Source organism: Quercus robur, chromosome 4 (assembly GCF_932294415.1).
Source record: "Quercus robur chromosome 4, dhQueRobu3.1, whole genome shotgun sequence".
In the NCBI taxonomy this organism is placed as follows: domain Eukaryota; kingdom Viridiplantae; phylum Streptophyta; class Magnoliopsida; order Fagales; family Fagaceae; genus Quercus; species Quercus robur.
In genome coordinates this window covers 84,527,918-84,540,255 of record NC_065537.1, presented here as the reverse complement: position 1 = coordinate 84,540,255, position 12,338 = coordinate 84,527,918, and positions in this window count along the sequence as shown.

Sequence of the window (12,338 nt, the reverse complement as noted above, 5' to 3'; positions counted from 1 at the left end):
ACCATGAGAGAGAGTTCTTCGTCTTCTTCCTTATACTTATTTTTTTGTGCCTGAACTAAGAAATTTATTAAAATCAAAGCATAACACAATTTACAACATGACAACAAGGAGGATCAACAATTTCCAGCACTTAATTTCTAAAGTTTTGATTTTCAACATCCAAGATCTCACTCACACAAAGCCACTGTATATACATTGGCAGCACCTAAGGGGAGGATCGGCAAAGCTTGACCAAGGGAACAGAGATATGAGAGAGGAAGGTTTCAAAGCCAAACAACAAACCCACCAGAAAATATCACAACATCGTGAACAGTAGAATATAAATTACTTGATTTGCTGAAACAGATCAAACGGCGGCGCATTCTCCTTGATCGAACGGCGGTGGAGGTAAGATCGAACGACAATGGAGACAGCGATGGAGGTCAGATCGAAGGGCGATGGAGGTCAGATTGAACGGCGATGGCTTGGATTCGAAAGGGATGGAGGTAAGATCGAATGGCGATGGAGACGGAGATGGAGGTTAGATCGAACGGTGATGGAGACGGCGATGGAGGTCAGATCGAAGGGCGATGGAGGTCAGATCGAACGGCGATGGCTTGGATTCGAAAGGGATGGAGGTAAGATCGAACGGCGATGGAGACGGCGATGGAGGTTAGATCGAACGGCGATGGCTTGGATTTGAAGGGGATGGAGGTCAGATCGAACGGCGGTACATTCTCCTTGGTCAGATCGAACAGCGATGGAGGAACTCAGATAGAAACAACGTCCCTCATTGTTAGTCTCTGCCTTGGATCTGATCGGACGCATTCTTGGATAACTTCACAGATGACATCAAGCTCATTATTTCATTTTTTTTTTATAACCGGTCAGAAAAGCTTATTATTTCTAAAGGACTTGAGTGTCGAATCAATCAGGTAGATGCTCCGCTTGTCATTTAAACTTACCTAGTTAAGTTTTAGATCTTTAGATTTAGATTTGGGTTTTCAACTTTTCTGGGTTTCCAGTTTTTGGACATGAAGAAGAGTTTCAATTCTTGTTGTTTAAACTCTTCTGGGTTTCTAGTTTTTGGACATCAGGAGTTTCAATTTTTGTTGTTTGAACTTTTTTAGGTTTTCAACTTTTCTGGGTTTCTAGTTTTTGGACATGAGGAGCAGGAGATTTGATTTGATTTGATTTATTTGAACGTTGTTGAGTTAGATTATGAGTTTTAATTTTTATCTAATTTTTCTCATACGACTTTATCATGCTTTCAGATGTATAATTAGTTTATTTGTGGTTGAGATGATAAGTTCAAATACAAGTTGAAGTTCTAAGAAATTGCATAATATTTTTTACCAATAACACATTTTGATCTTGTTTTCTCTTGAATTTTTACGTGTTTTATGTTTTGGGAGGAGAGAGACATAAAAATGATGTAAAAATACATATTTAACCTTCCTTTTAACGGAGGTGGGTAACAGAGCCTTAACGGAGGGAATCACAGGTGGGTAAAGTGTCAAAATTGAAACCACGGGTAGGCACATAGAATTAGAGGTAAACCACAGGTGGGTAAAGTGTAATTATCCCTTATCTTTTTATGTGAGAGAATTCTCAAGAAGAGCACCATATGGCAAAACCTCATGTTGTCACACATTAAGTCTCTGTTATATATATACATACATATATATATATATATATATTGATGATTGATTAATTGATTTATTAGGATTAGGCAAGTAATGGATGATTATAAATTTGAGTACCATACTATGTACTTGCTACTCTCATATAATGGTAGATTTTACTAATTAAATTCATGATAAAATTTACTAATTGTGTGATAGAGGAGTACCCATTTATTTTTTTATTTTTTTAAAACCGGGAATACCCATTTATGATACTTCAAAAGTATTTATAATTTTTAGATAAATACAAATTCCATAAACTTTTTTTTTTTTTGGGAATAAAACTATTATCTGGGCCTTATCCCAAATTAGAATCTTTCTACTTTTCCTTAAATGGACCAAGCCCACATAAAAAGCCCAAGGGAAAAAGAATGAGAATTTTGGTTTGGAGGCTAACTTTTGTGAGTGAGTTTAGAGGGCCAAAATGGCCCAATACCACGAATTTTTGAAATATTTTGTAAAAAAACACTATTTCGGAACTATATAGGAAAATATCACTTTTTATGGAACTCAAGTTTCTTAAACTCGAGTTCCTAGGAGTTTTGCCACCGTGGCGCTGCTGAGGTGGAAACTGGGCCATTAAAAAATGCTTTTTTTTTTTTTTTTTCTAAGGTACTCGAGCTTGGTGAGCTGGAGTACCTTGTAAGGAACTCGAGTTTAATAAACTCGAGTTCCTTATAACTTTTTTTTTTTTTTTTTTGGTTGTTGGGATTATTGACAAATAAACATAAACATAAAAATAAGTAGCTTTTTTTTATGTTTTTATTTATTTAAATAGAAGCATTGTAAAATATAGAGATTGTAAAAAAAAAGTTATAAGGAACTCGAGTTTATTAAACTCAAGTTCCTTACAAGGTACTTGAGCTCACCAAGCTCAAGTACCTTAGAAAAAAAAAAAAAAAAAGCATTTGCAATTTCCACCTCAGCAGCGCCACAGTGGCAAAACTCCTAGGAACTCGAGTTTAAGAAACTCGAGTTCCATAAAAAGTGGTATTTTCCTATAAAGTTCCGAAACAGTGTTTTTTTACAAAATATTTCAAAAATTCGTGGTATTGGGCCATTTTGGCCGAGTTTAGAGTGTTTGTAAAGCCCATGGAAGCTATGCATATGTAGAAAGCTCACTGTCGTAAACACAAAAATAATCAACTCCAAAAGATGCCAAGACCCTGTTTGAACAGCAGTGACTGTTTAAACCATAATAGCACTTCTCACACGTATTTCTATAACACTCAAATACGTATTTTTGTGTAGTTTAAACAACACTTACAATTCGGGCCTCAATCCTCTCATACCAATAAGCCAAATTGAAAACAAGGTAACCTCTCCTCTATTTTTGTCTCATACGTACATGATTTTGCATTTTTTTTTTTTTTTTATTATGTGAAAATCTAGCATGATTTGTTGGAATTAAAATCTTGTGAGTTATATAGTAGTAAAATTGCAATTTCTATTTAGCTTAGACTCTATTATGTAATTTACAATATATATTTCGTAGAAAATAATTTTAATTTTTCACGGATTTCACTCATGAATTGTTTCCATTTAGTTTTTTTTTTTTTTCCCCTGATCTTTACTGTGTATATATATTTCTGTTATTTTCTCTCTTTGTTTTATTTTCTTCTAAATCAAATTCATTTTCTAAATTCTTTAAGTTGAAGAGTTCGGGTAGTAGAAAGAGCATTTACAGCCAATTTTTGTTTTTAAATAAAAAAAATACTTTTTATTTTTTATTTTTTATTTTTATTTTTATTTTTATTTTATGAAGAGAATTGTAGTGTTTTATTGTTTACGTTGAACTCTCATAGAAAAAGAACAATAATGGTTTACAATGGGTTAAGTGTTGAAATGGCATCTCGGCAAATAATGATGACATGGAAGCTTGGCCATCCTAGACTAGCAGCTTGGTCAAAAAAAAAAAAATATATATATATATATATTTAATATTTCACATCCTATTACTTTTATAAAAATTTAAATTTAAATTTTCGTATATTTATAAAAAAATTTTATTTTAAAAATAATCTAAGCCAACTCAGTTAAAGTCCTAAAATACTATTATTTTAATTGAAATACTAATTAATTTTGTTAATGGTTTAATGCAACAAAAAGCGAAAATCGATACCATAAAAAATATAATAAAGTTAAAAATTAAAAATTAAAAAAAAAATCAAAATTGAAATAAGGTTGGGCAATGGCCTTCGGCTAAGCACATTGCCCAAGACAACTCAATTTCCAACCTTTCATTATTTTTTATTATTATTTTTCCTCACTACTAGACATATATTACTTTCTTTTTCTCGATTTCTACACTTTTGAATTTCTTCATCAAGTTTTTATCTACACTTTTATCACTTTATGACTTTTGCCTTCCTCCTTGTTGTAACTTCTTTGTGTTTTCTACCCGTACCAGTGCCTCCCCCAGTTCTCACTCTCAAATTTTTCAATACAGGTACCTCTCAAATTACTCCCCATTTTTCATTTTTTCCTTTTGAGTTTTTATTTTCTTTATCATTTTTTCCCATTATAAATGCTAGCATGCTAGGTAGCCATCCATTAAAAAAAAAAAAAAACCAATCATGAATTCTCACATGATACTCTAAAAATTCTATAAATCCAACTTTAAATCCTGTGGATAGGATTAATTGCTCTCTTGGATAAACCATAGAGCCAAAAGAAATCATGGACTAGAATTGAAAAGCTTAGCAATCAGATATACTAAATAAACAAGTACAATATTGCATTGTACATATTCATAATAGGCCAAAAAAGGCATGATAGATGTAAAAATTGCTGTCTTCTTATCACTTTCCTTTCAAAATTATATTTTTATTGTCAAAGACAAAAACTCAGTTGTAAACTCTTTCACCAGAGGAGAAAGCTAAGGGTATGTTTGGTAAATGTTTTTTCTCCCTATTTTCTATTTTTTTTTTTTTAAAAATCTATTTTTGAGATTAAAAAACTTGTTTGGCAATCCAAAATGGACAAAAAACAAAAACTATTTTCAAAACTCAATTTGTGAAGGAAATTGAAAACATGCAAAAGGTTGTTTTCAGTTTCTAATTTTCAAAAATCAATGAAAACACGCATTTAATTTAATGAATCTATCTCATTTAATTAGTTAGCATTAGAGTACAAATCTTAATAACAATATATTTTAGTATTTTCTATTTTTTCTTCAAAAAAAACTTTTTTTTTAAATTTCAACTAACCAAACATGTTTTTGATTTCAAAAATACAAGAAAATTGGTTTTTCTTTATACTTTCAAAAACAAGTTTTTGAAAATAGAAAATAAAAGTTGTTATTAAACATAACCTAATATTTTGTGAAAAAGGTTGATATTCATGGGCCACATTTAAAGCCCATCAGTAATTTGACCATCAGGAACTCCAAGTGGGCCTTGCAATTTCGAACAAGCTGGCTAGTACCAACACGGCTTTCTTTTGGTGTTTTTTTTTTTTTTTTTTTTGGTCTGATTTTGATTAAAGGTCCAAGTTGGGAAACTGTGCATTTTTCGTTCTTCTGTCCACAACCATGTGCATTATAGTATTATAGTAAGAGTCACTGTCTTCGAAGCAATCAGAAGAGTCATGCGTCAAAAATTGCTGAGGCAAAGTATACCCTCGAGTCAATCAAAAAATTGCAATTTTGTGCAATTATTTGTATTATTGAATGAATAATTCATCCACTACTCTGAAGTTTATCATCTAATCCAGAATTTTCTTCTCAAAAAATCTAATCTAGAATTTCAGGATCCGAACAAATAATTCTTGTAATATGAAAATAAAATTAAAAAAATTTAAGAGCTTTGGTAGATATATTATGGCCCAACTCGGCCCCAAATCACTTATAGACCTATATACATATAGAACAAATATATTAACCTTATGTTATTCTATGGTTAGCCTACTAATCTAAGGTTAGTTAAATATTCTCTAATACATAAACTCTCATTATAACACAAGTGCTTAATATGTAACTGTTCAAGAGTTTTCTTACTATAGAAGTTGACTGTTAGGGCAAACCACGTAACTCTCATGTTCATCTTTGTGCGTGTTTTCTCTTTCGTGCTTCCGCTTATTATTCAATTATCACACGCAAATACAACAACCTTCACAAGTGTGGTGCATTAAAAAATTTTAAATTATTTTTATGAGTTATTCTTTTTTATTAATATTAAACTTGCTTGAGGAAACCATAGAACTTGAACATGCTCCAATACTTTGGAAAATGATTTCTATATTCACCTGATGAACTAAGTTACAGAGATTCTGTCATATATATATTGAACAGAGTAAGAGGAAAAGTTACAATCTAACCAACTTACAAGAAACCAATCAAAACAAACACCTGTCACCTACACTAATGCTAATATAATCATAAGTAGAATGACCTGTAGCTTATCATTTTATTCATATACAAGTAGATATATAAAACGACTGTTGTTCTTCACTATAATATGCATCTTCAATGCTTCAATTCTTGACTGTAACTTTTTTTTTTTAACCATTGATATCTATACATATAATAATAGGTAAAACAAAGAGAAAATCCAATTAAATTTTAAATTAAGATTAAATTAGAGTCTAATTTTATGCCACGTGTTTCATTTAATCCAAATTTTAAAATTTTGTGCCAAGTGAGTTAATTTAGTGTAAGTAAATTAAATATCAATTAAAGTTTAATTTTGCGCCATGTGTCCCATCTAATCTAAATTTTTAAATTTTTGTGCCAAATTAATTAATTTAGTGTAGAAAACGAGGAGTCCGATATAATAAACCATAAAAAAACATAATCATATAACTAAAAATAATTTAAATTTATAAGTCTTTTATATATATATAGCTAAAGCAAAGGGAAAATTTCAAAGTTGTCCGACCCGGACTGGACCGGATAGTCCGACCCTAGTAACCCTAAACCGGATAGAAATCCGGTTATTTAATGCTGTGTTTGGTTCATGTAAAATATTTTCCGGAAATACTATTTTCGGGAAAGGAAAATATTTTCAAGTGTTTGGTTGCATTATGAAAATTGTTCTAGAAAATATTTTTATGTGTTTGGTAACATTCTGAAAATGCTATTTTCCACCACCACCCACACAAAACCCACCACCACACAACAAGAAAACCACCAAAACACCACCACCCACACACCACAACAAAAAAAAAAAAAAAAATCAAAGATCAAAGAGAGAAAGTAAAAAATCAAAATCACACAGAAATGTAGATCGGTTCGTGGGTCGATCAAAATCAGACAAAAAATCAAAATCACACAGAGAGAGAGAGATTGGTTCGTGGGTTTATGGCGCGAAGGCTCTGGGTCATCGGCAAAGTCGAAGGCTCGTGGGTCGAAGGCTTTAGGTCGAAGATCGGTTCATGGGTTTGTAGATCAATGGGTCACAGGCTTTAGGTCGAACAAAATCACAGAGAGAGAGAGAGAGAGATTGATTTGTGGCGTGAAGGCTCTAGGTCACCGGCGAAGTTGGGTTGAAGGCTCTGGGTCGAAGATCGGTTCGTGGGTTCGTAGATCGGTGGGTTGAAGGCTCGGGGTCGAAGATCAGTTCGTGGGTTCGTAGATTGACGAAGTCGAAGGGGTGATCTGGGCTCTCTTTTCTTCCTCTCTCTCTCTCTCTCTCTCTCTCTTTGCGCGTGAGTCCAGAAATGGTTTGAAGTGAAAATTTTGATTGAAACCAATTTCCGAGTCAAAGCCACTAAAACACACGGTCAACTGAAAATATTTTCCGGAAAATTTATTTTCCATGCGCAACCAAACACCCGCATTTACGAAAAAGCATTTCCGGAAGTGATTTGAATATATTTTTCGGAAAATTTATTTTCCATGCGCAACCAAACACCCGCATTTATGGAAAAACATTTCCAGAAGTGATTTGAAGCCAAAACAAAGAGTGAGTTACGGTTCTATAAATGTTAAGCTATTTTAAACATAAAAATATTCAAATAAGCAGATGCAAGGGATAGATGCAAGGGATTGAACTAGGAATCAAGTTTGCTAATAAGAACATATTGACGTTAATACCGCTAGGCTATGCCTCTATGTTCTTGCATCTTTGGATTTAATATTTTATTTATGTTCAGTTTATATTATAGTTTTTTTAATTTATTTTTTATCCCCTCTCAATCTATTATTATTTGATAATTTGATTAGAGGTTCAAGAACTATACTTTTTAGAGCATCCGTAGTAGCTGGTGCAAAAATTATGCCATTTTGCCACACCAAATGCCTACTTTATTATTTTACCACATCATGTTATAACATCTCATTTATCAGATGTTTTATAATTCAATTCTATACATTAAAATAATATTTACTATACATTAAAATACATTATTTTGGTTTACCACATCTGTTCATACCGTTGTAAATTTGCAACGATACAGACACAAAATGGTATATGTGCCAAATATATGCATCATATGCAACATATGCTAGGGAGCTATTTTTTGTGTTTGGTGTGGGATATGTGCTAAATATTTAGCATTTGGCACATATCCCACATCTACTGTGGATGCTCTATGTGACTATACAATTTATTAATTTATGTTGAAAATGATTTTATTTTAGATCATTTTTTTTTTCAAAGATTACTAAAGACCAATTTTTTTTACACTTGTTTATGCTTTATTATTTTATATTAGTCTTATAAAAATGGTGAAAATTCAATTGAAAGTTGTTTAATTTTTTAAAACAAATTTCTAGTAAAATTTTGTTAATGTTTGCCATTTTAATACATTTATTTGTATGTTTTATTATTAAATTAATTATAACATCATCACTGTTTGACTTTGGTTGAACCTCAGTCCAACCTTAAAAACCTTAAATCTCTTCCTTTTTCAGTTCGTTAAAAGGTCTGGGTTTGAAAACCATGAAATCAAAATCTAATTAAATTTTAAATAGAAGTCTACTTTTGGGCCACGTATCTTATCTAATTTTTAATTTTTTGTCAAGTGAATTATTAGGTGAAAAAAATTAAAAGGTATTGTAGGGACACGATTTATTTAACGACCCAAGAGTGACGTTGGACTCGTATGCAAAGGGCCCCAACAATATGATTTGTAGAGAGTGGGCTTGAAAGGCATGACCTTGGGCACAGGTCGACGGTTTTATCGTGGCGTCTAGGGGAGTTCTTATATGGAGCCTTATACCCTCCCCTTTCTTCCTTTTACCGGGGGAGAGCCAGTCCCCACCCGTCCCCCCTCTCCCCTCCTTCTGGGGGGTTTTTCCCTTTTTATACTCGTCCTCCTTCTCTCTTTAGAGTCTACATGTAAGTTTTATTTTTTTGGAGTACAAACCTGTCCCGTCAACCCATGCCTAGAGTGGTTTGGGGTCGTTGGGAAAGTTAAGGGGTATGGTTTAGAGTATGGACTTGTCAGATACAGGGTTTAGTATTATGATTTTGGCAACTTTTTCCCTTACCCTGCTCCTGCACTCAGTTTGCCCCTTTCTATAGGCATTTCGTGAGGTGCTGAGCAAGAGGTCGTCCTCGGCTTGGCTCTCCTCGGCTTGGGCCCTGGGCCCTAATATAGAATGGGCCTGGGCCACGAGTTCTCTGTCCCCACAATAGCCCCTCAAAATCCTGCTGCCCGACTTTTAGTTGGGGAGGAGGGTTTTGGTAATGTTGGGCTTACATCATAGCTTGCTCAGATTCCGTACTCTATTAATATTTGTGTTTTTCCATTTATATGGAGGGCCTGCCAAACTGAGAGGCGTTCCTTTACCCAATCACGTGAAGTCATTTGACGCTTCAATATTCAAGACGCGTCTTCACGAGGATCTTCAGATCCTACGGTTGTGAATGGCGTTGGAAATTGAGCCAACTCTGCCTTGTCTGTAGCGTTCCTTGGAAAGTTGCACGAATTGAATGCCACCACCTTATCTTTTATATAAGTAGTATAGGAGGTTGTTTTACTTACATACAAACCTTCCGATTCTCTCCTAAATCGCAATCCTTCAGCTATAATCTCAGTTTGGTATTCAGTACTATCCGTCCTTTATGCAACATGTTTGAGACACGGACAGGGGTAAAGAAACTCCATCCGCCACGGAGGCGTCGGGTCCTTCCGAGACTCAAGATAGCATGGTCTGGGCAGGGGAGGCACAGGTTCAAGAGAATCTTTCGTTTTGACAAAGGGGGAAATGGTATTTCTCCTTCTTTTAGTCAAAATCCGAAGCAGGTACTGGTCGCACCAGATTCTTGGTGCATCAGAAGTAAAGTTTTCCGCCATCAGCGCCGTCTGCTATACCGTAGGCGTGGTTACGTGGAGGCCCATCAACTTCCGGCTGTCTGCACCTTTTCTTCAACGGTGCTGGCCTCAAGTTGGGTTCCCTGCACCTTTTCTTCAATGGTGCAGGCCCTGAGTTTGGCTCTTTGGCTGCCTGAGTTATAGGCATGTAAAAGTGCCGAGGAATGGTTTTCCTTGAACAACGTCTTGGAACAGCAGCCAACCTCTCCTCTGTACTTCTTCTTCGGCTTTCTCTTTATTCTCTTGTATCTTTCTTTTCGCTTATGTAGTTAGTTTTAGTATAAGCTTACCCCAGCTTTTCATTGTACGCTGTACTATTTCTTTGTCTTAATAAAAGATGAATTTACTTCTTTGCAAATATTTTCCCTTTCGGCAGCAACTACTTTGTAAACGGGTGCACTATGTATGTACCTTCCTTTAGTGATGCTTAAGACAGGAAACCTTAAAACAGAACCTTACCAATTGAGATAATGGCTTAATGCCCCGTAATGCATGCGCGGCGACCGTCCAAGAGCGATAAATACTAAATATTTCATCCGAGAGGGTAGCCAAGCAGCGAGGGACTTTAACTGTGTTTTGACAACGTATGACCCTATATTGTAGTTGCACCAATTCCCTTGGTACTGAGAATCCGAGGTTAGGCTGGGGAATCTATGTATTCCTGGGATTAGCCCAACTATCAAATGGGGAATTCTTTCTCGGGTTAGATTCTAGAGGCCATCTAACGACCAGGTTGTGTCCAAACCCCGTGTTGTCTCTTCTAAGTAGTGGGTTACCCAGAGTTGGTTCTGTCCAAAACTTGTAGTACTCTTCTAAGTAGTTGGTTTCCCCAGAGGCTTGGGTCCGAGGACCATACAAGGTCTTGGTTCTGTCCAAAACTTGTAGCTTTTTATCTAAGTAGTTGGTTTCCCCAGAGGCTTGGGTCCGAGGACCATACAAGGCCTTGGTTCTGTCCAAAACTTGTAGTTTTCTAACTAAGTAGTTGGTTTCCCCAGAGGCTTGGGTCCGAGGACCATACAAGGCCTTGGTTCTGTCCAAAACTTGTAGCTTTTTATCTAAGTAGTTGGTTTCCCCAGAGGCTTGGGTCCGAGGACCATACAAGGCCTTGGTTCTGTCCAAAACTTGTAGCTTTTTATCTAAGTAGTTGGTTTCCCCAGAGGCTTAGGTCCGAGGACCATACAAGACCTTGGTTCTGTCCAAAACTTGTAGCTTTTTATCTAAGTAGTTGGTTTCCCCAGAGGCTTGGGTCCGAGGACCATACAAGGCCTTGGTTCTGTCCAAAACTTGTAGCTTTTATCTAAGTAGTTGGTTTCCCCAGAGGCTTGGGTCCGAGGACCATACAAGGCCTTGGTTCTGTCCAAAACTTGTAACTTTTTTATCTAAGTAGTTGGTTTCCCCAGAGGCTTGGGTCCGAGGACCATACAAGGCCTTGGTTCTGTCCAAAACTTGTAGCTTTTATCTAAGTAGTTGGTTTCCCCAGAGGCTTGGGTCCGAGGACCATACAAGGCCTTGGTTCTGTCCAAAACTTGTAACTTTTTATCTAAGTAGTTGGTTTCCCCAGAGGCTTGGGTCCGAGGACCATACAAGGTCTTGGTTCTGTCCAAAACTTGTAGCTTTTTATCTAAGTAGTTGGTTTCCCCAGAGACTTGGGTCCGAGGACCATACAAGGCCTTGGTTCTGTCCAAAACTTGTAGCTTTTTATCTAAGTAGTTGGTTTCCCCAGAAGCTTGGGTTCGAGGACCATACAAGGCCTTGGTTCTGTCCAAAACTTGTAACTTTTATCTAAGTAGTTGGTTTCCCCAGAGGCTTGGGTCCAAGGACCATACAAGGCCTTGGTTCTGTCCAAAACTTGTAGTACTTTTACTTATTTATTGATTTAATTTCCAAAGGTTAGCCCATTGTCCCAGGTGGGGAGGGGTTAGCTTGGTTCTGTCCAAAACTGGTAGTTTTCTATCTAAGTAGTTGGTTTCCCCAGAGGCTTGGGTCCGAGGACCATACAAGGCCTTGGTTCTGTCCAAAACTTGTAGCTTTTATCTAAGTAGTTGGTTTCACCAGAGGCTTGGGTCCGAGGACTATACAAGGCCTTGGTTCTGTCCAAAACTTGTAGTACTTTTACTTATTTATTGATTTAATTTCCAAAGGTTAGCCCCTTGTCCCAGGTGGGGAGGGGTTAGCTTAATGCTGGAAGCCCCTAGAATTACCCGTGCCCTTGGCATTGCCAGGCATAGCTCCTAGTGGGAACTTATGTTGGAACAACAACGACATGTCGCTGGAAATGAAGGCACCCTCGCAAACCCTTGCTTGACAAAAGCTCAACTCCGCCGCCGCCTGAGCCAACGCGCAAGCCTCCCCACAGACGGCGCCAATTGTAGGGACACGATTTATTTAACGACCCAAGAGTGACGTTGGGCTCGT